At 40.5% G+C, this 24,983-nt stretch overlaps 1 long non-coding RNA gene across 2 annotated transcripts in view; it reads left to right on the top strand.

Moving 5' to 3' along the window:
* The window catches only part of LOC135097291 (uncharacterized), a 47,902-nt gene that overhangs the window by 8,442 nt on the left and 14,477 nt on the right, over positions 1-24,983 (top strand). Inside the window, exons 2-3 of one of the 2 annotated variants that reach the window (XR_010265570.1) lie at positions 17,143-17,346; positions 17,520-17,880. This is a non-coding gene — a long non-coding RNA (uncharacterized LOC135097291). Of the gene's footprint in view, positions 1-17,142; positions 17,347-17,519; positions 17,881-24,983 lie in introns of those variants that run through there. The other variant, XR_010265571.1, reaches the window with a different exon arrangement.

Here is a 24,983-nt window from a genome sequence, read left to right as displayed (position 1 = left end):
TTAGGTAAGGTTAGTTGTGGTTAGGTGAGATTAGGTATGTTTAGGTGAGGTTAGGTGTGGTTAGGTGATATTAGGTATGTTTAGATTAGTTAAGGTTAGGTGAGCATAAGTTAGGTGTGCTTAGGGTGATTAGGTAAGGTTTAGAATTTTTTAGAGTTTATGTATCCTTACATGAGGATAGATGAGGTTAGGACAGGTTAGGAGAGGTTAGGTGAAGTTAGGTAATTCTGGGTGTGGTTACGTGTGGTATGGGATGAGGGTTATGAGAGGTTAGGTGATGTTAGGTGAAGTTATATGAGGTTAGGTGAAGTTAAATGAGGTAAGATGTAGTTAGGTTAGTTTAATTAAGGTTAGGTGAGGTTAGCTGAAATTAGGTGAGGTTAGGTAAAGTTATGTTAAGTTACGTTATATTTGGTTAAGTTGAGGTAAGGTGAGGTTAGGTGAGGTGAGCTGAGATTATGTGAGCTTGCATGAGGTTAGGTAACGCTACATATGGTTAGGTGAGGTTGTGTTATAATTATGATAAGGTGTGGTTAGGTGAGGTTAGATAATATTAGGTCAGGTTATGTGAGGCTAGATGAGGTTATGTAAGGTGAGCTTAGCAAGATGAGTTTAACTGAGGATAGGTACGGTTACTTGAGGTGAGATTAGGTGTGGTTAGGTGTAATTAGTTGAGGTTAGGTGTGATTAGGTGAAGTTAGGTGAGGTTAAGTCAGGTAAGGAATGCTTATATTAGGTTTTGTTAGGGTATGAGAGGTTTGGTGATGTTTGGTGAGGTTAGTTGTGGTTAGGTGTGGCTAGGAGAAGTTAGGTGAGGTTAGCTGAGGTTAGATGAGGTTAGGTACTGATGGGTGTGGTTAGGTGTGGTTAGGAGAGGTTATGTGAGGTTAAGAGGTTTAAATGATGTGAGGTGAGGTTAAGTGAAGTTACATGTGGTTATGTAAGGTTAGTTCATGTCTAGGTGAGGTTAGGAGAGGTTATGTAAGGTTAGGTGAGGCTAGGTGAGGTTATGTGTGGATAAGTGTTGTAAAGAGAGATAATGTGAGGTTCGGTAAGGTTTGTTTGTGTTATGTGAGATTAGGTAAGGATAGGTGTGATTAGGTGAGGTTTCTTGAGGGTGTGATTGCTTAAGTGAGGTTAGGTTTGGTAAGTTTAGATGAGGTTAGATGTTGTTAGGTGAGGTTAGGTGTGTTTAGCTGAGGTAAGTTGAGGTTAGGTAAGTTTTTAGGTGTGGTTAGGTGAGGTTAGGAGAGTTTAAGTTTGCTTAGGGAAGTTTACATGAGGTTATAACAGGTTTTGTGACGTTAGTTGAGATTAAGTGTAATTATGTGTGGTTAGTAGATGTTAGGTCATATTAGGTGAGGATAGTTCTGGTTTGGTGTGATTATTTAAGGTTAGGTTTGGTTAAGTATGGTTAGGAGAGTTTAGGTGAGTTTCATTAAGGTCAACTTTGGTTAAGAGAAGTTAGATTGTGTTATTTGTGGATAGGGATGGTTAGGTGTTATTAGGAGAGCTTAGGGGAGGTTAAGTGAGGTTAGGTAAGGTTATGTGAGATTAGGTAATGTTAGGTGTGCTTAGAGGGTGTTAGAGGAGTTTATGTGTCCTTAAGTAAGATTATGTATAGGTATGTGAGGTTAGAGAGGATGGGTGTGTTTGGGTGAGGTTAGGTAAGGTTAGTTGAGGTTATGTGTGCTTAGGTGACATTAACTTGAGGTTAGGTGTGCTTAGGTGGGGTTAGGTGAAGCTAGATGAGGTTTCTTAATGCTAGGTGTGGTTAGGTTTGGTTAGCTGAGGTTAGATGAGGTTAAGTGTGTTTTGGAGTGGTAATGAGAGGATAAGAGATGTTAGGTGAGGCTAGAGGCTAGAAGAGGTTAGGTAAGGTTAAGTGATGTTGGGTGAGATTACTTGAAATTAGGTGAGATTAGGTGAAGTTAGGTTAGTTTAGGTTAGGTTAGGTTCGGTTAGGTTAAGTGAGGTTAGGTGAGGTTAGCTGAGATTAGGTGAGGTTACATGAGGCTAGCTAGGTGATGTTACGTATGGTTAGGTGAGGTTAGGTGAAATTAGTTGTAGTTATGTGTGATTAGGTGAGGTTAGGTGTGACTAGATGAGGTTAGGTAACTTAGGTGAGGCTAGGTTAGGTTATGTGTGGTTTGGAGAGAGTAAGTGATGATAGATGAGGGTAGGTGAGGTTAGGCATGCTTATATGACGTTACATGATGTTAGGAGAGATTTGGCGAGTTTTGGTGAGGTTAGGTGTGGTTTGGAAAGATTAGGAGATGTTTGGTGAGGATAGTTGCGGTTTGGTTTGGTTAGGTGAGGTTAGGTGTGGTTAGATATGGATAGGAGAGTTCAAGTGAGGTTAGGTGAGGTCAGGTTTGGTTAAGTGAGGTTAGGTGAAGATAGGTATGAATATATGTGGTTAGGTGTAGTTAGGAGAGGTTCGGTGAGGTTAGGTAGTTTAGGTGAGGTTAGTTGAAGTTAGGTAAAGTTACTTGAGATTTAGTGAGGTAAGGTTTTGAGATTTTAGGTGAGGGCTGGTAAGTTGAAGTGAGTCTAGGTGAGGTTATGAGTGGATATGTATGGTAACATGAGGTTAGGTAAGGTTTGGTGAGGTCAGGTGAGGTTATTTGAGGTTAGGTAAGGTTAGGTGTGCTAAAGAGTGAGGTTAAATTATGTCAGGTGTGCCTAGGTAAGGTTAGGTTATGTGTACTTAGGTGAAGTTAGGTGAGTTTAGGACACCTTAGATGTGGTTAGGTGAGGTTAGGTAATTTTAGGAGTGGTTAGGTATGGTTATGTGAGGTTAGGTGAGGTTAAGTGTCGTTAGGTGAGGTTATATGTCGTTAGGAGAAGTTATCTGAGTACAGGAGAGGTTCGGTGTTGTTAATTGAGATTAGGTGAGCTTCGCTAAGTTTTAGGTAATGTTAGGTAAAGTTAGGTGAGGTTAAGTGAGGTTAAGTGAAGTTAGATAAGATTATGTTTTGTTAGGAGAGGTTAGGTGAGGTTAGGTGTGATTAGGTGTGGTTAAGTGTGGTTAAGTGAGGTTATGTGAGCTTAGGTGTGGTTAAGTGATGAACGGTAAGGTAAGGTGTAGATTGAGGTTAAGTGAGTTTGTGTGCTTAGGGGATGTTGGGTGAGGTTAGGTGAGGTCAGGTGTGATTAGGTAAGGTTAGTTGAGTTTAGCATAGGTTAGGTTATGTTAGGTGAGGATAAGGATGAGGTTAAGTGAGGTTAGGTGTGGTTAGGAGAAGTTAGGTGAGGTTCTGTGAGGTTTAGTAAGGTTAAGTTTTGTTACATAAAATCAGGTATAGCTAGGTGAGGTTAGGTGTGGTAAGGTGAGTACAGGTGAGGTTAGTTGAGGTTAGCTAAGTTTAGGTGAGGTTAGGTGATGTTACATAAGTTTAGATGAAGTTAGCTGATATTAGGTATGGCTAAGTAAGATTAGTTTTTATTAAGTGCGGTTAGGTGAAGTTAGATAAGGTTTGGTGAAGCTATGTAAGGTTAGGTGAGGTTAAGTAAGGTTATGTGAGGTTTGTTTAGGTTAAGTGAGATTATGTGTGTTAGGTGAGGTTATGTGGCATTAGGTGTGGTTAGGTGTTGTTAGGTGAAGTTAGGTAAATTCTAGGTGCGATTAAGTGAGGAGAGATTAGGTGAGTTGAAGAGAGGTAAAGTGAAGTTAGGTATGTTATATAAGGTTAGGTCCTGTTAGGTGAGGTTAGGTGAGGTTATATGTGGTAAGGTGATATTAGGTTATATTATTTGTGCTCACATTAGGTTACGTAACGTGAAGTAAGAAGAGGTTAGTTTAGGTTAAGTGAGATTAAATGTGGTTATATGTTGTTAGGAGAGGTTAGGTAAGGATAGATGATACTATTGTTGGTTAGGTGCGGTTAGTTGATTTAAGTTAAGGTTAGGTGTGGTTAGGTGAGATTAAGTGAGGTTTGGTGAAATTAAGTGTGTTAGGTGTGGTTAAGTTATGTTTGATGAGGTTAGGAGTGGTTAAGTGAGGTTAGGTGAGGTTACTTATGGGTAGGTATGAATAAGTAATGTTAAATGAGGTTAGTTGAGGTTACCTTTGGTTAGTCGAGGTTACATGCGGTTAGGTGTGGTTATATGGTGAGGTTTGGTGAGGTAAGCTGTGTCTAGGTGAAGTCAAGAGAAGTTATGTAAGGTTATTTATAATTATGTAAGGTTAGGTGCTGTTAGCTAATGTTATGTGAGGTTAGGTGTGCTGAAGTTAGGTTACTAGAGGCTAAGTGAGGTTAGGAGAAGGTAGGTGAGGTTAATGATTAGATGTGGTTAGGTGTGGTTAGGAGAGTTTAGGTGAGGTTAGGAGAGATTAAGTGTAGTTTGGTGTCTTTAGGTGAGGTTAGGTCAGATTAGCTGTGGTTAGCTGAGATTAAGTGAGGTTGTGTGTTGTTTGGTGGGAATAGATGAGGTTAGGAAAGGTAATATGAGGTTAAGGAAGGTTAGATGAGGTTACCTGTGGTTAGATGAGGTTATATGGTGTTAGGTGTGTTGTTAGATGAGGTTAGATGAGGTAAGGTGAGGTTAAGTGTAATTAGTTGAGGTTATATGACTTAGGTGAGGTTAGATGAAATTAGGAGAGGTTAGGTGATATTTGGTGTGGTTAGGTGAGGTTATGTGAGTTTAAGTGAGGTTAGCTATGATTAGATGTGGTTAGGTGAGGATCAGTTAGGTTAGGTGAGGTTAGGTGAGGCTATGTGTGATTACGTAAAGTTAGGTGAGATTAGCTAAGGTTACTAAAAGTTAGGTAGGATTTAGTGAGGTGTGTTAGAAGAGGTTAAGTAATATTAGGTGTTTTAGGAGAAGTTAGCTGAGGTTAGGTAAGGTTAGAAGGTTAGGTGAGGGTTGGTGAGGTTTGGTAAGGTCATGTGCGATTAAGTGAGATTAGTAGAAATTAAGGTAAGTTAGGTGAGGCTAAGTGGGAGAAATTAAGGTTAGGTGAGGTTCGGTCAGGTTACGAGATGGTAGGTGAGTTTATCTGAGGTTACATGAGCTTATGTGACGTTAGATGACATAAAGTGTGCTTAGGTGAGGCTAAGTGAGGTTATATTTGTCTAGGTGAGGTTATTTGAGGTTAGGTGAGGTCAGGTGAACTTAGGTTAGGTGAGGTAAGGTTAGGTAAGATTATGTGTGGTTAGGTGAGATTAGGTGAGGTTAGGTGAGGTTAGGTTAGGTTAGATTAGTTAGGTTAGGTGAATTTAGGTGTAATTAGATGAGAATAGGTGTGCTTAAGTGAAATTAGGTGAGGTTAGGACAAGTTTTGCTTGGTGAAGTTAGATGAGGTTAGGTATGGTTAATTATAGTTAGGTGAGGTTAGGTGTGGTTAGTTGTGGTTAGGAGAGGTTACATGAGGTTAGTTGAGACAATGTGAGGTTATGTGAGGTTAAGTACGGTTATGTAAAGATATGTGAGATTAGGTGAGGTTAGGTAGTGTTAGATGTGGTTCTGATTGATTAGTTAAGGATAGTTGAGTGTTAAGTGAGGTTACATAAGGTTAAGTGATGTTAGGTTAGGTTAGGTAAACTTACATGGGGTTAAGTATTTAATTGTAAGGTTAGGTGAAGTTAGATGATATTAGCTGAGATTAGAGGATGTTATATGATGTTATATGAGGTTACGTTGTGAGTGATTAGTATGAGTGATTAGGATATTTGAAGTTAGGTGAAGTTAGGTAAGGTTAGGTGAGGTTAGGTGAGGTTAAGTGAGGTTAGGTGATATTAATTGCGGTTAGTTGTCAGCAGCTGAGGTTAGGTGAGGTTAAATGTGGTTAGGAGATGTTAGGTATTAATAGGTGAGGTTATGTTAAGTTAGGTATTGTTAGGTGAGATTAGGTGAGGTTAGGTAAGGTAGGGTGATGTTTGAATACTTGGGTGAAGTTACATGAGGTTAGGTAAGGTTAAGAGAGGCTAGGAATAGTTAGGTGTGGTTGGATTGTGTTTGTTATTTAGGTGAGGTTAGTTGAGGTTAGGTGTGTTTGGGTGAGGTTTGGTGAGGTTAGATGAGGATAACTGATGATAAGTGAGTTAAGGTAAGGTAAGTTTAGGTGAGGTTATGTAAGGTTAAGTGTAGTAATGTGAAATTAGTTGAAGTAAGGTGAGATTATGCGAGTTTAAGTGAGGTTAGATGTGGTTGGATGAGGTTAGGTTATGTTAGGTGTAGTTAGGTGTTGTTAGGTGAGGTTAGGTGAGGTTGAAAGTGGTTAGGTGAGGATAATTGATGATGATGAGTTGAATTAAGTTAAGGTTAGGTGAGAGTAAAATAATAATAATAATAATAATAATAATAATAAGAAGAAGAAGAAGAAGAAGAAGAAGAAGAAGAATTATAATAATAATAATGTTAATAATAATAATAATAATAATAATAATAATAATAATAATAATGATAATAATAATAATAATAAAAATAATAATAATAATAATAATAATAATAATAATAATAATAATAATAATAATAATAATAATAATAAATGGTTTATTATTCAGGCAGTTTACAAACTGAAAATGTACACAGAGGGGAGTGGAAATACTTAACATTAATCCTGAAGCTAGGTCTAATCTAGAAGCGAAATACTATTGATTGATGGCTCATACCATGGTGGGAATCGCACTGAGTCTGTACCGGTCCGTGCGCGGCACCCTTAGTGGCGTTATCTTATTGTGTTGTTTGGTGGCACGGACGGGGTGAGGCGCGTCAAGCGGCAGCATGTGTCTGAGAGTTGGATGATGCAAAAGTCCCCTTCAAATTTCACCAAAGCCTCTCGGTGCCTGGTGTATAGTCTGAACAGACTCAGGGTGGTCAGGACTTCATCATAGGTTGTGTAGGCGGGACCAAGGATGACCCTTCACGCCCTTTTCTGCAGGCTCTCTAGCTGGAGCTGTTGAGTGTGTGTGAGGGAGAAGAACCACGCTGGGGAGACATACAAATGTTTTGGGGAGGATGAAGTTGAGGTACACCCCCCTTAACTTGTCTGTCGGCGTCCCCAGCGACCTGAATCTGCGCAGCATGTACAGCCTGTAAGTATCCGATCTTACGGTGCTGGCGACATGCTACTTCCATGTCAGCTGGTCGTCCACCGTGACTCCGAGAAGCTTGGCACATTGGACCATCTGGAGGGAGTACGGGCTCACCGTGAGCTGGGGAGGGGGCACTGGTAAAGAGGAGGTACAGGAATGCATCACCACAGTTTTGCTGTGGTTAATGGTCATCCTGTTCTTTTTCGTCCACTTCTGCAGTCGCTCCAAGATTGCATGCAGTGGCGAGTAGTCCGGGTTCTTGTTGCAGACTGGGATGCTGATGGTGCAGTCATCCTCATACTTCCAGTGATGGGGGTGTCAGTGAGTGCGTCGTTAATCAGGAGTAGGAAGCTTAGTGAACCCATCGTGGTCCCCTGGGAGATCCCACATATCAGCTGTAGGAAATTAGAGACAGAGCCCTGGTAGCGAACAGCCTGACGCCTCCCTGAGAGGAAGTCGGCTAGCCACGCTACCAGGTTAGGAGGGAGACCCAGACTTATTGCCTTGCTGATGACAAAAAATATGATCAACAAGATCAAAGGCTTTTTGAAGTTCAGAAAAGCAACAGCTAGAGAGGTGCTTCGCTTGCCCAAGTGGCTGTGGATGAATTCAAGGAAGCTGGTCAGGTAATGGGAGGTGAAGGTGGCTTTGATATTGCCAAACTGTCTGATATCCACGGTATTATAAACTTTGGTGTAGGCCCAGTCATACACAAAATCTTCACAAATAAGGCTAGGGATAGGGGTGATAGAGACTGGCCTGAGGTCAACGAGTGACTGTGGACTGGAAGTTTTGGGGATGAGAGTGACGCAAGATGTCTTCCAGTCCGCGGAGCAGGAGTGTTGAGAGAGAGAGAGGCATTTATTATGGAGCATAGCGGTGTTGCTGGCTCTTCAGGAAACTCCTCGTAAATTTTTATAGGATGGTCAGTTGGTGTGGTGATCTTGATTTAAATTTAAGCATTCTCTTAAAAACATCCATCGCCTGGACGGTAGGGGGTGGGGAGGGAGCGGGAAGATGGTCTGGAAGCGGAGTGGTGTGGAGGGGAGGAAAGGTCTGACAGATAGCGGCAAAGTGATGGTTCATCTCCTGAGCTGCGAGATTAGCAAGAAGGTGTGAGGTGCAAGGAAGAGATGAAGTGTGCTTTTGTAGGCCACACACTGGTTTGATCTTAGCATACTACTGTCTGTTGTTGGCCAACTTGAGGTGGTGTATCTTGTCCCGGTAATATCATGCCTTGGCAGCCTTAATCTCCCTGATCCCTTTGTTTCTTAGTTTTTTGTATAGGACCGGTCAGGAGTGGAACGCCCAGGTCCGCTGACACATGAGTCTTTTAAGGCGGGGCGCCATCCAGGGGTATCAAACGGGTGCACTGTGACGGTCTTGGTTGGGAAGTAGCGGAGGAAGGCTTCTGTGGTGGTGGCGACGTAATTGTGCCATTTTAAGTGGACGTCCTCCAATATTTATATATTTATAATCACCAGAAAACCAAGTCTGAATAAAAAAAATGGTATTGCAGTTCTAAGAGATACTTATGTAACCTATGAAATAAGTTTGAGTGAGATACACGGTATCAATATTTTTAGAGACAATTCTAAAATCACCTAACCACACCTAGCAACACCTAACCTAACATTACCTCACTTTTTTTTTTTTTTTAGGAAGGACACTGGTCAAGGGCAACAAAATTCCAATAAAAAATATGCCTACTCAAATGCGAGTCCCATAAAAGGGTCAAAGCAGTAGTCAAAAATTGATGAATAAGTGTCTTGAAACCTCCCTCTTGAAGGAATTCAAGTCATAGGATGGTGGAAATACAGAAGCAGGCAGGGAGTTCCAGAGTTTATCAGAGAAAGGGATGAATGACTGAGAATACTGGTTAACTCTTGCGTTAGAGAGGTTGACAGAATAGAGGTGAGAGAAAGAAGAAAGTCTTGTGCAGCGAGGCCGCGGAAGGAGGGGAGGCATGCAGTTAGCAAGATCAGAAGAGCAGTTAGCATGAAAATAGCGGTAGAAGACAGCTAGATATGCAATTATGCGGCAGTGAGAGAGAGGCTGAAGACAGTCAGTTAGAGGAGAGGAGTTGATGAGACGAAAAGCTTTTGATTCCACCCTGTCAGAAGAGCAGCATGAGTGGAACCCCCCCAGACTTCTAACTTTAATTCTTGCTGGAAGTTTGCTTACATTCACCTAACTTTTTAGAAGCTGTTTCAGCTAGAGATGAGATGTGAAGTTTTCAGTTCAGATTATAAGTAAAAGACAGGCCGAGGATGTTCAGTGTAGAAAAGGGGGACAGTTGCGTGTCATTGAAGAAGAAGGGATAGTTGTCTGGAAGGTTGTGTCGAGTTGATAGATGGAGGAATTGAGTTTTTGAGGCATTGAACAATACCAAGTTTGCGCTGCCCCAATCAGAAATTTTACAAAGATCAGAAGTCAGGCGTTCTGTGGCTTCCCTGCGTGATATGTTTACCTCCTGAAGGGTTGGACGTCTATGAAAAGACATGGGAAAGTGCAGGGTGGTATCATCAGCGTAGGAGTCGATAGGACAAGAAGTTTGGTTTAGAAGATCTTTAATGAATAATAAGAAGAGAGTGGGTGACAGGACAGAACCCTAAGGAACACCACTGTTATTAGATTTAGGAGAAGAACAGTGACCGTCTACCACAGCAGCAATAGAACGGTCAGAAAGGAAACTTGAGATGAAGTTACAGAGAGAAGGATAGAAACTGTAGGAGGGTAGTTTGGAAATCAAAGCTTTGTGCCAGACTCTATCAAAAGCTTTTGATATGTCCAAGGCAACAGTAAAAATTTCACCAAAATCTCTAAAAGAGGATGACCAAGACTCAGTAAGGAAAGCCAGAAGATCACCAGTAGAGCGGCCCTGACGGAACCCATACTGGCGATCAGATAGAAGGTTGTGAAGTGATAGATGTTTAAGAATCTTCCTGTTGAGGATATATTAAAAAACTTTAGATAGGCAGGAAATTAAAGCAATAGGACGGTAGTTTGAGGGATTAGAACGGTCACCCTTTTTAGGAACAGGTTGAATGTAGGCAAACTTCCAGCAAGAAGGAAAGGTAGATGTTGACAGACAGAGCTGAAAGGGTTTGACTAGGCAAGGTGCAAGTACGGAGGCACAGTTTCGGAGAACAATAGGAGGGACCCCATCAGGTCCATAAGCCTTCTGAGGGTTTAGGCCAGCGAGGGCATGGGAAAAATCATTGCGAAGAATTTTATTAGGTGGCATGAAGTAGTCAGAGGGTGGAGGAGAGGGAGGAACAAGCCCAGAATCGTCCTAGGTAAAGTTTTTAGCAAAGGTCTGAGCAAAGAGTTCAGCTTTAGAAATAGATGTGATAGCAGTGGTGCCATCTGGTCGAAGTAGAGGAGGAAAAGAAGAAGAAGCAAAGTTATTGGAGATATTTTTGGCTAGATGCCAGAAATCACGAGGGGAGTTAGATCTTGAAAGATTTTGACATTTTCTGTTAATGAAGGAGTTTTTGGCTAGTTGGAGAACAGACTTGGCATGGTTCCGGGCAGAAATATAAAGTGCATGAGATTCTGGTGATGGAAGGCTTAAGTACCTTTTGTGGGCCACCTCTCTATCATGTATAGCACGAGAACAAGCTGTGTTAAACCAAGGTTTAGAAGGTTTAGGACGAGAAAAAGAGTGAGGAATGTATGCCTCCATGCCAGACACTATCACCTCTCTTATGCGCTCAGCAAACAAAGACGGGTCTCTGACACGGAAGCAGTAGCCATTCCAAGGAAAATCAGCAAAATACCTCCTCAGGTCCCCCCAACTAGCAGAGGCAAAACGCAAGAGGCACCTTCGCTTAGGGGGATCCTGAGGAGGGATTGGAGTGATAGGACTAGATAAAGATATGAGATTGTGATCGGAGAAGCCCAACAGAGAAGAAAGGGTGACAGCATAAGCAGAAGGATTAGAGGTCAGGAAAAGATCAAGAATGTTGGGCGTATCTCCAAGACGGTCCAATACGAGTAGGGTGTTGCACCAATTGCTCTAGGTCATGGAGGATAGCAAAGTTGTAGGCTAGTTCACCAGGATGGTCAATGAAGGGAGAGGAAAGCCAAAGCTGGTGGTGAACATTGAAATCTCCAAGATTGGAGATCTCTGCAAAAGGGAAGAGGGTCAGAATGTTTTCCACTTTGGAAGTTAAGTAGTCAAAGAATTTCTTATAGTCAGAGAAGTTAGGAGAGAGGTATACAGCATAGATAAATTTAGTATGAGAGTGACTCTTTAGTCGTAGCTGGATGGTGGAAAACTCGGAAGATTCAAGAGCGTGGGCACGAGAGCAGGTTAAGTCATTGCGCACATAAACGCAGCATCCAGCTTTGGATCGAAATTGAGGATAGAGAAAGTAGGAGGGAACAGAAAAGGGACTACTGTCAGTTGCCTCAGACACCTGAGTTTCAGTGAGGAAAAGAAGATGAGGTTTAGAAGAGGAGAGGTGGTGTTCTACAGATTGAAATTAGATCTTAGACAGCGAATGTTGCAGAAGTTAATGAAGAAAAAGTTGAAGGGGGTGTCAAGACACTTAGGGTCGTCGACAGAAAGGCAGTCCGACCTGGGGACATTTATGGTCCCCTCCCCAGATGGGGACTCCGAAGCTGGTGTAGGAGTCGCCATGATGATTTTAAACTTTTTGAGTGAGGGGTGTGTGTGTTATTAGGTGCTTGTAGTTTTGTGTGGAGGAAGAGAGTTGTCTTCAGAGGACAGAAGCAATGACTGCCCCCTTGTGTTGTGAGACATAAAGGGAAACGTTCAATGAGGTCACAGCTGGTTTAAAGAAAAGTTTACAGCACCCCTTGAACAGTGCTTTAGACTGACTGGGAGTAATTATTGTTTCGGCAGGTGTCTACCGCCTCCTCCTGTAACCTAACCTAACCTAACCTAACCTAAGTCACCCAACCTTACCTAACCTAACTTAACATTACCTAAACTCATGTAACCGTAGATTCAGTTTTGTTGTCCTCCACGACCTAGAGCAATTGGTGCAACAAGTTGCTGCAACTCGTATTTCTGACCGTTTTGGAGATACGCGCAACATTCTTGACCTTTTCCTGACCTCTAATCCTCCTGCTTATGCTGTCACCCTTTCTTCTCCGTTGGGCTCCTCCGATCACAATCTCATATCTGTATCTTGCTCTATCGCTCAAATCCCTCCTCAGGATCCTCAAGGTGCCTTTGGCGTTTTGCCTCTGCTAGTTGGGGGGACCTGAGGAGGTATTTTGCTGATTTTCCTTGGAATGACTACTGCTTCCGTGTCAGAGACCCGTCTTTGTGTGCTGAGCTCATAACAGAGGTGATAGTGTCTGGCAAGGAGGCGTACAATCCTCACTCTTTTTTTTCGACATAAACCTTCTAAACCTTGGTTTAACACAGCTTGTTCTCGTGCTGTACTTACATTCAGGCTGTTCCTAAAAAGGGTGACCGTTCTAATCCCTCAAACTACCGTCCTATTGCTTTAATTTCTTGCCTATCTAAAGTTTTTTAATCTATTCTCAACAGGAAGATTCTTAAACATCTATCACTTCACAACTTTCTATCTGATCGCCAATATGTGTTCCATCAAGGCCGCTCTACTGGTGATCTTATGGCTTTCTTTACTGAGTCTTGGTCATCCTCTTTTAGAGATTCTGGTGAAACTTTTGCTGTTGCCTTGGAGATATAAAAGCCTTTTGATAGAGTCTGGCACAAAGCTTTGATTTCCAAACTACCCACCTAGGGCTTCTATCCTTCTCTCTGTAACTTCATCTCAAGTTTCCTTTCTGACCGTTGTATTGCTGCTGTGGTAGACACAGGTACAATACCAAAACACATTGAACAATACCAAACTTGGTATTGTTCAATGCGTCATAAACTCAATTTCTCCAGCTATCAACTCAATACAACCTTCCAGACAACTATCCCCTCTTCTTCAATGACACTCAACTGACCCCATCTTCTACAATGAAGATCCAGGGTCTGTCCTTTACTTATAATCTAAACTAACTACACCTTATCTCACTTAACCATTTCTAACCTCACATAATTTCACCTAAAAGCACCTAATCATACCTAACTTCATTTAACCTCACCCTGTCTATCCTAATATCACCTCACCACGCATAACCACACCTAACTTCTCATAACCTCACATAACCTCACCTAACCATACCTAACTTCAACTAACTTCACCTAACTTAAGCTAACCAGCTTACCTCACCTAACATTACCTAACCTCAATCTTACCTATCCTCACCTAATCATGCTTAATCTCACCTAACCTCATCTAACGAAGCCTAACCTCATGAAGCCTCACCTATCCTCACCTAACCATACTTTACCTCATATAACCTCACCTAACCACACCAAATCTCACCTAATCTCACATAACATCTCTTAACCCGTACAGTGTTGCTTTATAGGAGTGAAAGAGGTCATGTGGGGTTGGATTTTGGCCAAATAATATTATTGTCTTATAAAATTGCAAAAAAATAGCTGATTTGAACGATATAAATGCGATATATGTGTGTTCCCTGTAAGCTGTCGTTTTCTGTCAGTCCTTTCACGCGTGGCACCAATACTCCAGTGGTGGTGCTTAAGACGAAACATGTAGAACAGTACTATGTAACTTCCGCTTCTTATTTATTATTTCCGACACACTGTGAATGCTTCTTCCATGACTATATATTGTTTAGTTTGAGTTTCTTGTAAAATATATCTGAAGATTGTTTGTCTAGCCTTTCTATAGTCATATCATAGTACCAAATTTATCACGCTCGTACAGACTATATTTTCTCTATGTGTATATAAGTAGCACAATATTATCCCATCATTGCACAAGCATAACATGTTTTGTAACACCAACAACAAAAAAATTACACACAGCTGCCCAAATAACCCATTATACGAATTTTATGTTTTTTTATGTTGGTACTCCTGCATACCACAGCCCGTCCGCCCTCGCCCGCCAGCTGATCACATACCCCAAACATTTTCCCATTTACTACGTAGCTTCCGCGTCTTTGCATTTGCTGCCGACCAATTTGGTATTGCTCTGCTACTGTACAATTTACATAATATCTCAATTTTACAAGTATATCTAAGAGGTAATTGTGTATTACCTCTGGACTGTAGCATATCCCATGAAAATCTGTATGGCTGGGAAACTGATGACTCAGGTTCCGAGCCAGGAATGAATACAAAGGAGAAACAGACAGCAACAACCCTGTTGGGCCCAACGAGGCTGCCTGTATAGCTAACACTACACTAACTACAACTACAGTTCTATACTTCTATCTATCTACTGTGGGCCAAAGTAAGTAAGATGAGGAATGAATGATATGAAAGCACATGTGCATAAAAGACAGCAGAATTATCGTCATAGAGAATATTCTCTATTTGCGCCGATGTCAAGCCCCGCGGCATGGTGCACAGGACAACACGTGCTAACAGTGCTAACAGCGAGGGTGTAGCAGCGTGTCTGGCTATCATGACTCATTGCCGGGCCAGCCCACCAACCCGGCGCCTCACGCCCCAGGGCTGTCAACACAACCGACGATGACTGTACGCATGAACACAAAATATATTGAAATTGCTATTCAAGTTGGAATAATATAAAAATAGCTGATCTACTGAACAGTATTTTGAGTATATTGATAAGTAATTATGACACCACTAACATATTTTTATAAATATACCTATTTTTTCAATAAATCATTCGTGGTCATGGATACATTCTATGTAATAGACCACAGCAATACAATAAAAATGAGAGTGAGCTTTCAAAATCATATTTAGGCATAGAAAAGACATCTTGAACCATTTCTACAGGTTTAGGTGCCGTGAAGTAAAAGAAAACGATGATCGTATATATACGTACTAAACACTTTCCCTCCCGAACGTATATATACGTACTAAACACTTTACGGGTTAACCTCACCTAACACCAGCTAATCTCACCTTTTTTTTTTCTTATGTAAGAGTGACACTAGCCAAAGGCAACAAAAATCCAATAAAAAAAATGCCCACTGAAACACCAGTCCCATAAAAGGGTCAAAGCAGTAGTCAAAAATTGATGAATAAGTGTCTTGAAACCTCCCCCTTGAAGGAATTCAAGTCATAGGAAGGTGGAAATATAGAAGCAGGCAGGAAGTTCCAGAGTTTACCAGAGAAAGAAATGAATGATTGTGAATACTGGTTAACTCTTGCGTTAGAGAGGTGGACAGAATAGAGGTGAGAGAAAGAAGAAAGTATTGTGCAGAGAGGCCGCTGGAGGAGGGGAGGCATGCAGTTAGCGAGATCAGAAGAGCATAGCGGTAGAAGACAGCTAGAGATGCAACATTGCAACGGTGAGAGAGAGGCTCAAGATAGTCAGTTAAAGGAGAGGAGTTGATGAGACGAAAAGCTTTTGATTCCTCCCTGTCTAGAAGAGCAGTATGAGTGGAATCCCTCCAGACATGTGAAGCATACTTCATACATGGACGGATAAGGCCCTTTAACAGAGTTAGCAGCTGGGGGGGGGGTGAGAAAAACTGACAGAGACGTCTCAGAACTCCTAACTTCATAGAAGCTGTTTTAGCTTGAGATGAGATGTGAAGTTTCCAGTTCAGATTATAAGTAAAGGACAGAACGAGGATGTTCAGTGTAGAAGAGGGGGACAGTTGAGTGTCACTGAAGAAGAGATAGTTGTCTGGAAGGTTGTTTCGAGTTGATAGATGTAGGAATTGAGTTTTTGAGGCATTGAACAATACCAAGTTTGCTTTGCCCCAATCAGAAATTTTAGAAAGATCAGAAATCAAGCGTTCTGTGGCTTCCCTGCGTGAAATGTTTACCTCCTGAGGTTAGGTTTTATTAGCTAAGGTGAAGACGTTAGGAGAGGTTAGATGAGGTTAAGTGTGGTTAGATGAGGTTAGGTGATGTTAAGTGAAGTTAGATTTCATTATGTGAGGTTAGATAAGATTTGGTGGGTTAGGTGATTTTAGATGAGGTTATTTGTGTTTAGGTAAAGGTATGTGTGTTTAACCAAGGTTAGAAAAGTTTATGTGATGTTAGGTGAGGTTAGGTGTGGATAAGTGTAGTTAAGAGAAGTTAGGTTAGCCTAGGTGTGGTTAAGTGAGGTTAGTTGAGATAAGGTGTTGTTACTAGAGGTCAGATTATTTTATGTGAGCTTTTGTGTCGTTATTTGAGTTTATGTGAGATTAGGTGTGGTTAGATGAGGTTATTTGAGATTAGGTGAGGTTAAGTGAGGTTAAGTGTGGATAGGCTTAGTGAGGTTAAGTGTGGATAGGCTTAGTGAGGTTAAGTGTGGTAAGTTTTAGTGAGATTAGGTGATTGTGGGAGACATTTGATTAGGATAAGTGACGTTAGGTAAGGCTAGGGGAGATTAGATGTTTTAGGTGTGGTAAGGTGAGGTTAGGTGAGGATAGGTGAAATTAGTTGTATTTATATTAAATTAGGTGTGCTTAAGTGAGGTTAGATAAGGTTAGTTGTGATTAGTTAAGATTAAATGAGGTTGGATGCGCTTAGGTTAGGTAAAACAAAGTTAGGAGAGGTTAGGTGAGGTTAGGTGTGCTTAGAGAAGATTAAAAGAGGTTATCTGAAGTTAGGTGTGCTTAGTAGAGGTTAGGTGATTTAAGGTGAGATCAGGTTTGCTTAGGTGAGGTTTTGTGACATTACAACTGTTTAAGCTAGGTTAAGTAGCTATAGGTGAGGTCAGGTGTGATTAGATGTACATAGGTGAGGTTATTTGAGTTTAAATGAAGTTAAGTGTGGTTAGGAAAAGATAGCTAAGGTTAGATAAGGTTAGGTGTGGTTAGATGAGATTAGGTGTGGTTTCTTGTGGTTAGGAAAGGTTAGGTAAGATTAGGTGAGTTTAGGCGCAGTTAGATGAGGTTAGGTGAGGTTAGGTGTGGTTAGATGAGGATATGTGAAGTTAGGTGATATTAGCTGAGGTTATGTATGATTAGGTGAGGTTAGGTGTGTTTAGGTAATTTTAAGTGATATTAGGTATAGTATCATGAGTATGATATTTATGAAATTATGCTTCTTGTAAGGCTTGATCCCCATGCATGTAGTTCGTCATTTGCTCGTTTGCAGGCGTGGAAGCGTCTTTGTGATGGCTGTCAGGCAGACCTGAGCCAGTTCTGCCGCTCTACACTCCGTGGATCGTTCATCCTACTACTGTTTTATGTCATGTGACTACGTCTCTTGAACGCTTGGATTTGGTGGAGCAAGGTGGCCAGGGTGTGGGGCCAGTGCAAGTGATCTCAGGACTGCTTTGGGCTCCATAGGACCAGTGATGTATGTATAATTTATACTACTATGTTTTCACGTTGTATTTTACTGTGGGGTTAGAGAGTTACGCGGTGTTGGGTGAAATAGTGTTATGATGAATATTCAGTATTGGTGTTACATGTTTAGTTTTGATAATAGCGCAGGTTTTTATTGTTGTGTGAATTTATGACGTGATTCAGGTTACGCTGCATGGTAACTGTCCGAGTGGTGACAAGTGTGCATATTTGAGGCGGCTGTCCAGCACTGCTTAGGACAAAAGTGGTGTAGGCTCATTGAATTATGTATACCTTTCAGCATTATGTTTCTTTCCGTATAATGATTATTATTTACATACATGTGTATGGTGAAAATAGATCATGGATTTGGTACAACATTTTCGCTTTTTCTCTGGTATATTTTACCACTATCAGCTTTGGGGCCATGCTTTGTGGTGTATTTATATCATTAACATTGTGAGTTTATTGATTTATTGTACTGGCCAGGATTACATTGTCAGTATCAATTATCTTATTGTGATATATTTATCAGGTTGAAATTAAACATTTGACGGCGCTCAGCCAGGCTACTTTTGTCCTACAGGTATGGTTAGGTGATAATAGGTGAGATTAGGTAATGTTAGGTGAGCTTGGGTGTGGTTAGGTGAGGTTATGAATGATTATTTGAGGATAGTTGAAGTTAGGTGAGGTTAAGTGAGGTTAAGTAATGTTAGGTGAGGTTAGGTGAAATGAGATGATATTAGCTGAAGTTTGAGATAGTAGGTTGAGACTAGGATAATTAGGTATGATTAAGAGAGGTTAAGTAACGTTAGGAGAGGTTAGGTGTAGTTATGTGTCGTGAGGTGATATTAAGTTAGGTTGGATGAGGTTGAGAGATGTTATGTTTAATTGTCATTAGGTGATTTTATTTGAGGTTATATGGGTTTAGGTTATGTCAGTTGTGCTTAGGTGTGGTTAGGGAAGGTTAAGTGAGGTTGGTAGTTGTTAGGTAAGGTTAGGTGTGGTCCGGTGAGGATAGATGAGGTTAGGTGAGTTTAGGTGGTTAGGTATGATTAGAAGAGTTTAGTTGACGTTAGGTATGGTTAGGAGAGGTTAGATGAAGTTAGGTGAAATTAGGTGTGGTTAGGTCACAATACTTGAGGTTAGATGACGTTATGTGAGGTTAGGTGAGGTTAGCTGTGAATAAGTGACGTTTTGTGAGGTTAATTGGGGTTAAGAGAGGTTAGATGAGCTTAGGTGTTAAAATGTGAGGTTGGTTGGGGTTAGGTCAAGTTATGGGAGGTTAGGTGAGGTTATGAAAAAATAGGTGGTTAGGTGAGGTTAGGTGTGGTTAGGAGAGGTTTCGTGAGGCTAGGCAAGGTGAGGTTAGGTGTGATTAGGTGATGTTAGGAGAGGTTAGGTAATGTTAGATGTTGTTACTTGAAGTTAGGTTAGGTTGGGTTAGGTTAGGAGTGGATAGGTGAGTTAAGGTGAGGTTAGGTTTGGTTATGTGAAGTTAGATGAATTTAGGAGAGTTTAAGTGAGATTAAATAAGGTTAGGAGACATTATTTGAGGTTAGGTGTGGTCAGATCAGGCTAGGTGAGGTTAGGTGTGATTGGGTGAACTTAGGTAAAGTTAGGTTAGGTTAAGTTAGTTTAGGTTCGGTCAGGTTAAGTGAGGTTTAGGTGAGGTTAGCTGAGGTTAGGTGAGGTTACATAAGTATAGGCAAAGTGTTACATATGGTTAGGTATGGTTAGGAGTGGTTAGGTGAGGTTAGGTAAAAATAAGTGAGGTTAGGTGAGGTTATCTGAGGTTATGTGAGGTTAGTTGAGGTCAGGTATGGTTAGGTGAGGTTAGGTGAGGTTAGGTGTATTTAGGTGTGATTAGTGAGTTTAGGTTTGATTAGGTGAATTTAGGTGATTTAGGTGAAGTTACATTAAGAGAGTTTAGGTGAGTTAGGTTTCGTTAGGTGAGGTTAAATTAGGTTAGGTAGGTGAGATAATGTGAGGTTAGGCGAGGTTATTTGAGGTTAGGTGAGGTTATGTGTGGTTAGGTGTTGTTAGGTAACGTTATGTAAGTTTGGGTGAGGATATTTCTGTTAGTGGTGTAGTTAGGTGAGGTTAGGTGTGGTTTTGTGTGGTTAGGAGAGTTTAGGTAATGTTAATTAGGGTCATGTTTCGTTAAGGGAAGTTAGGTTAGGTTATGTGTGGATAGGTCTCATTAGGTCTGGTTAGGAGAGGTTAGGTAAGGTTAAATGAGGTTAGGTGAGGTTATGATAGGTTAGGTTATGTTAGGTGTGCTTAGGTGAGGTTAAGTGAGGTTAGGTGTACATAACAGACGTTAGGTAAGGGTATGAGAGGTTAGGTGAAGTTGGGTATGCTTAGATGAGTTTAGGTGAGGTTAGTTGAGGTTAAGTGTGCTTAGGTGAAGTTAAACGAGGTTAGATGTGCTTATATGAGGTTAGGTGAGGTTATATGATGTCAGGTGTGGTTAGTTGGAGTTGTTTAGATGAAGTTAGATGAAGTTAGTTGAAATTATGTGTGGTTAGGTGGGGTTAGGGGAAGTTAGGTGTGCTCTTGGGAGGTTAGGTGAAGTTATGTGTGCTTATGTGTGGTTAGGTGAGGTTATTAAGGGTTAGGTGAGGTTAGATGAGGTTAGATAATGCTTGGTGTAGTTAGGTGTTATTATATTAGGTAAGGAGTGTTATGAGATGTTAAATGATATTAGAGAAGATTAGGTGAGGTTAGATATGTTTAAATGATGGTTAGATGAGGTTATCTGTGGGTAGGTGAATTTAGCTTAGGTTAGTTTAGTTTTAGGTTCGGTAATATTAAGTGAGCTTAGGTGAGATTAGCTAACATTAGATGAGGTTACATTATGTTAGATGACGTTTTGTATGGTTAGTTGATGTTAGGTGTGGTTATTTATGCTTTTGTGTTGTTAAATTAGGTTAGGTGAAGTTAGGTAAGGTTAGGTGAGGGTAAGTGAGGACAGTTATGTTATTGAGGTTAGATGTAGTTAGGTAAGGTTAGATAAGATTAGATTTTTTGAGGTCTCATTAGGTGAAGTTATGTGTGATTAAGTGCGATTAGGTGAGTTTTGTGAGGCGACGTTAGGTTAGCTGAGGTTTGGAGAGGTTAGGTGTGGTTAGGTGCGGTTAGATGTTATTAGATGAGGTTTGACATCCTTATATGAGATTAGGTGACGTTAGGAGAGGTTAGGTAAGGTTTCGTGAGGTTAGATGTGGTTAGGAGTGGTTAAGAGAGATTAGGTGAGGTTATGTGAGGTTAGGTGTGTTTAGAAGTGTTTATGTGAGGTTGGTTGAGGTCAGGTTGCGTTGAGTGAGGTTAGGTTAAGTTAGGTATAGATATGTGTATTTAGTTGTGGTTAGGAGAGGTTAGGTGAGAATTGGTGAGTTTAGGTGAGGTTAGGTGAGTTTAGGTAAAGTTAATTGAGATAAGAAGATGTTAGACCAGGCTAATTGAGATGTTAAGAGATGTTAGGTGAGCATAGGTGAGGTTAGGTGAAGCTAAGTAAGGTTTTATATGGATAGGTATGGTTAGGTGAGTTTAGGTGAGGTTCGTTGATGGTATGTGTGCTTAAGAGAGGTTATGTTAGGGTAGGTGTTGTTAGATGAGGTTAGATGTCTATAAATAAGTTTTTTTTTTTTAGTTTACTTCAGATTAAGTGTGCTTAGGTGTTGTTAGATGAAGTTAGATGTGCTTAGGTAAAGTTAGGTAAGGTAATATGAGGTTAGGTGGTGTTAGATTAGTTTAGGTGTGGTTAGGTGAGGTTAAGAAAGGTTTGGTGTGCTAGGAAAAATTAGGAACGGTTTAGGAAGGTTAGGTGTCCTTAGCTGTAATTAGATGAGGGTAGGTGTGCTAAGATTAAGTTAGGTGAGATTAAAACAGGTTAGATGAGATTATGTGAGGTTATGTTATGCTATGTGTGGTTAGGTTTTGTTAGGCAAGGTTAGTTGTGGTTAGGTGTGTTTAGTAGTACTTAAGAGAGGTTAGGTGAGATTAGATGTTTTTAGGTGAGGTTAAGTGAGGTTAAGTGAGGTTAGTTATAGTTAGGTGAGGTTATTTGTCGTTAAGAGAAGTTACATGAGAATAGGAGAGTTCGGTGTGGTTAGGTGAGATTACTTGAGCTTAGCTAAGTTTGGGTAAGGTTGTGTAAGGTTAACTGAGGTTAAGTGATGACAGGTGAAGTTAGGCAAGGTTAAATTTCATTAAGAGAAGTTAAGTGAGGTTAAGTATGGTTAGGTTTAGTTAGGTGTGGTTAAGAGAGGTTAGGTGAGGTTATTTGAGCTTAGCTGTGGTTAGGTGAGGTTAAGTAAGGTAAGGTGTGGTTGAGTGAGTTTAGGTGATATTTGTTGTATTTACAAGACATTATGTGAAGCTAGAAAAGGTTTTAGAGGTCTTTTGTGAGGTTAGTTGAGGTTATGACAGGTTATGTTTAGGCAAGGATATGTGAGGTTAATTGTGATTAGTTGAGATTTTGTGAGGTTTGGTGTTGTTAGGAAAGGTTTGGTGAGGGTCGGTGAGGTTTAATGAGGTTAAGTGTTGTTAGTTAAGGTTAGGTGATGTTAGGTTAGGTTAGGTGTGGTTAGGTTAGTATAGGTAAGGATTGGTGATTTTAGGTATGGTTAGGTGAGGTTAGGTGAAGATAAGTAAGGTTAGTTGAGGGTAGGTGATATTAGCTAGCATTATGTGAGGTTATGTGTTGTTAGGTTATGTTAGATATGGTTAGATAATATTAGCTAGGGTTACGTGAAATTACGTGAGGTAAGAGTAGTTTATGTTAGGTATGGTTAGGTGAGGTTAAGTTAGGTTATGTGAGCTTATATGTGGTTAGGTATGGTTACATGATGTTAGTTGAGGTTAGATGCGATCAGGTGTGATTAGGTGAGGCTAGATGACTTAAGAGAGATTATGTGAGGTTAGATGAACTTAAGAGAGGCTAGGTAAGGTTATAGTAGGTTTGGTATAGGTGAGTTATAGGTGAGGTTAGGTGGGCTTATGTGATGTTAGCTGATGTTAACTTGGATGTGGTTAGGTGTGGTTAGGTGTGGTTAGATGTGGTTAATTGTGGTTAGGTGAGGTTGCATATGGTTAGGTTTGGTTAGATGATATTAGGTGAGGTTAGGTTCGGTTAGCTTTGATTATGTAAGGTTAGGCCACTTAGATGAGATTAAGTGCGGTTATGTGAGGTTAAGACAGGTTAGGTAAGGTTAGTTGTGGTTATGTGAGGTCAGGTGAGGTTAGATGAAGTTAGGTATGCATAAATTAAGTAAGGTTATAGAGGTTATGAGGTGTTAAATTAGGTTCAATTGGTTAGGTGTGGTTAGGAGAGGTTAGGTGAGGTTAGGTAAGATTAAGTGTAGTTTGATGTGGTTAGGTGAGGTTACATGTGGTTAGGTTTGGTTAGATGAGGGTAGGTTATGCTAGGTGACGTTATTTGTGATTATTTGAGGTTATGAGTTAAGGTGAAGATAGGAGAGACTAGGTGAGGTTAGGTGCAGTTAGGTGTGGTTAGGTGATGTGACGTTAAGTGAGGTTACATATGGTTAGATGAGGTTATATTAAGGTTCGCTGAGGTTAGGTGAGGTTAGGTGTGGTTTTCTGTTTTTAGGTGATATTAAGTGACGTTAACTGAGATTACAAAAGGCTATGTGGGATTAGGTATGGTTAGGTATGGATAGATGTAGCTGGGAAAGATTAGATGAGGTTAGGTGTGATTAAATTAGATTAGGGAATATTAGGTGTTTTTAGGATAGTTTAGGTGAAGTTAAGTGAGGTTAGGTGTGGTAAGTAAGGTTAGATAAAAAGTAGGGGAGGTTAAATGAGATAAGGATGGATAGGTGTGGTCATGAGAGTTTAGGAGAGGTTAGGTGTGGTTAGGTGAGGTTAGATGTGTTTTGGTGAGGTTAAGTGATGTTAGCTGAGTTTATGTGAGTTAGGTGAGTTGGGTGTGTTTAAGTGTGGTTAGATGAGGTTAAGTGTGCTAAGGTTACTGATGTTAGGTGTTATTAGGTGAGTATATGTGAGGTTAGGTGGGTTCAGGTGAAGTTAGATAAGGTTTTGCATGTTCAGGAGAGTTTAGGTTAGGTGGTTAGGTGTGGTTATGTGAGGTTAGGTGTATTTAGGTGTGGTGAAGTGAGATTAGTTGATGTTAGGTGAGGTTAGGTGAGGTTAGCTGATGTTAGGTCTGCTCAGAGATTTAAGTGAGGTTAGTTGTATTTAGTTGTGATTTTGTGAGCTTAAGTAATTTTAGAAGAGGTTAGGTGTGCTTAATAAGGTTAAGAAAGGTTTTGCTTGGTTAGGTGAGGTTATGTGAGGTTAGGCGTTGTAAAGTGAAATTAGGTGAGGTAAGGTGATGTTAGGTGTGGTTAGTTGTGCTTAGGAAAGGTTAGGTAAAGTTAGTTTAGGTTAGGTTAGGTTAGGTGAGCATATGTGAGTTTAGGTATTGGTAGGTGAGGTTAGGTGTGGTTATTTGTTTTTAGGAGAGGATAAGTGAAGTTAATTGTTATTAGATGAGGTTAAGTGAGGTTAGATGTGGTTAGGTTAGCATATGTGAAGTTAGGTGAGATTAGGTAATATTAGGTGTGTTTAGGAAAGGTTAGCTCAAGTTAGCTGTAGTTAGTGAGGATAAGAGATGAAGAGAAGTGTGGTTAAGAGATGTTATGGAAGGTTAGTGAAGTTAATTTAGTTGAATTTAGATTAGGTGAGGTTAGGTAAAGTTAGTTGATATTAGTTGAGGATAGGTAATGTTAGGTATAGTTTTAGTTAGGTGAAGTTAGGTAAGGTTAGGTGTGGTTAGATTAGGTTAGAATAGGATATTTCATGTTAAGTGAGCTTATATGAGGTTAGGTGATTTTATGTGAGGTTAGGTATATTTAGATAAGGATAGATAAGATAAGGTGAGGTTAAGTGAGGTTAGCTGTGGTTAGGTGATGTTAGGTAATGTTATGAGTGGTTAGTTGAGGATAGTTGAGGTTAGATGAAGTTATGCAAGGTTAGGTGAGGTTAAATCAGGTAAGGTTAGGTTAGGTGAATTTTAAAGATATCAGGTAAGGTCTTGGGAAGTTAGGTGAGGTGAATTGATGTTAGGTCTGGTTAGGTAAGGTTATGTGATGCTAGATTTTGTAATATGTGTAAAGGTTAGGTGAGGTTAAGTGAGGTCGGGTGAGTTTAGGTGTAGTTAGGTGTTGTTAGATTAGGTTAGGTTTTGGTAGTTGAGGTTAGGTGAGAATAGGTGTGGTTAAGTGAGTATAATTAAGGTTAGGTGAGGTAAGGTAAGGTTTGGTGAGGTCATTTGATGTTACATGTGGTTAGGTGAGGTTAGGTAAGGATAAGTGAGGTTATGTGATGTTAACTGTGGTTAAGTGAGGTTAGGTGATGTTAGGTGTGGATAGGTGAAGTTAGGTAACTTTAGGTTAGGTGTAGCTAGGTGAGGTTACTTTTTCTTAAGTGTTGTTAAGTTTGGTTAGCTGAAATCAGGTGTTAGGTATGGTTAAGTGATGTTATAAGAGGTTAGGTAATGTAAGGTGAGTTAGGTGAGGTTAGGGAAGGTTAGCTGAGGTTAGGAGAGGTTAGGTGAAGATTGGTATGGTTAGATGAAATTTGGTGAGGTTATATGTGGTTAAATGTCATTAGGTGAGGTTG

Source organism: Scylla paramamosain, unplaced genomic scaffold, assembly GCF_035594125.1.
Source record: "Scylla paramamosain isolate STU-SP2022 unplaced genomic scaffold, ASM3559412v1 Contig16, whole genome shotgun sequence".
NCBI classification, from domain to species: Eukaryota; Metazoa; Arthropoda; class Malacostraca; order Decapoda; family Portunidae; genus Scylla; species Scylla paramamosain.
Note: the sequence above shows the minus strand (reverse complement) of the source record. Positions and strands in the feature narration are given on the sequence as shown.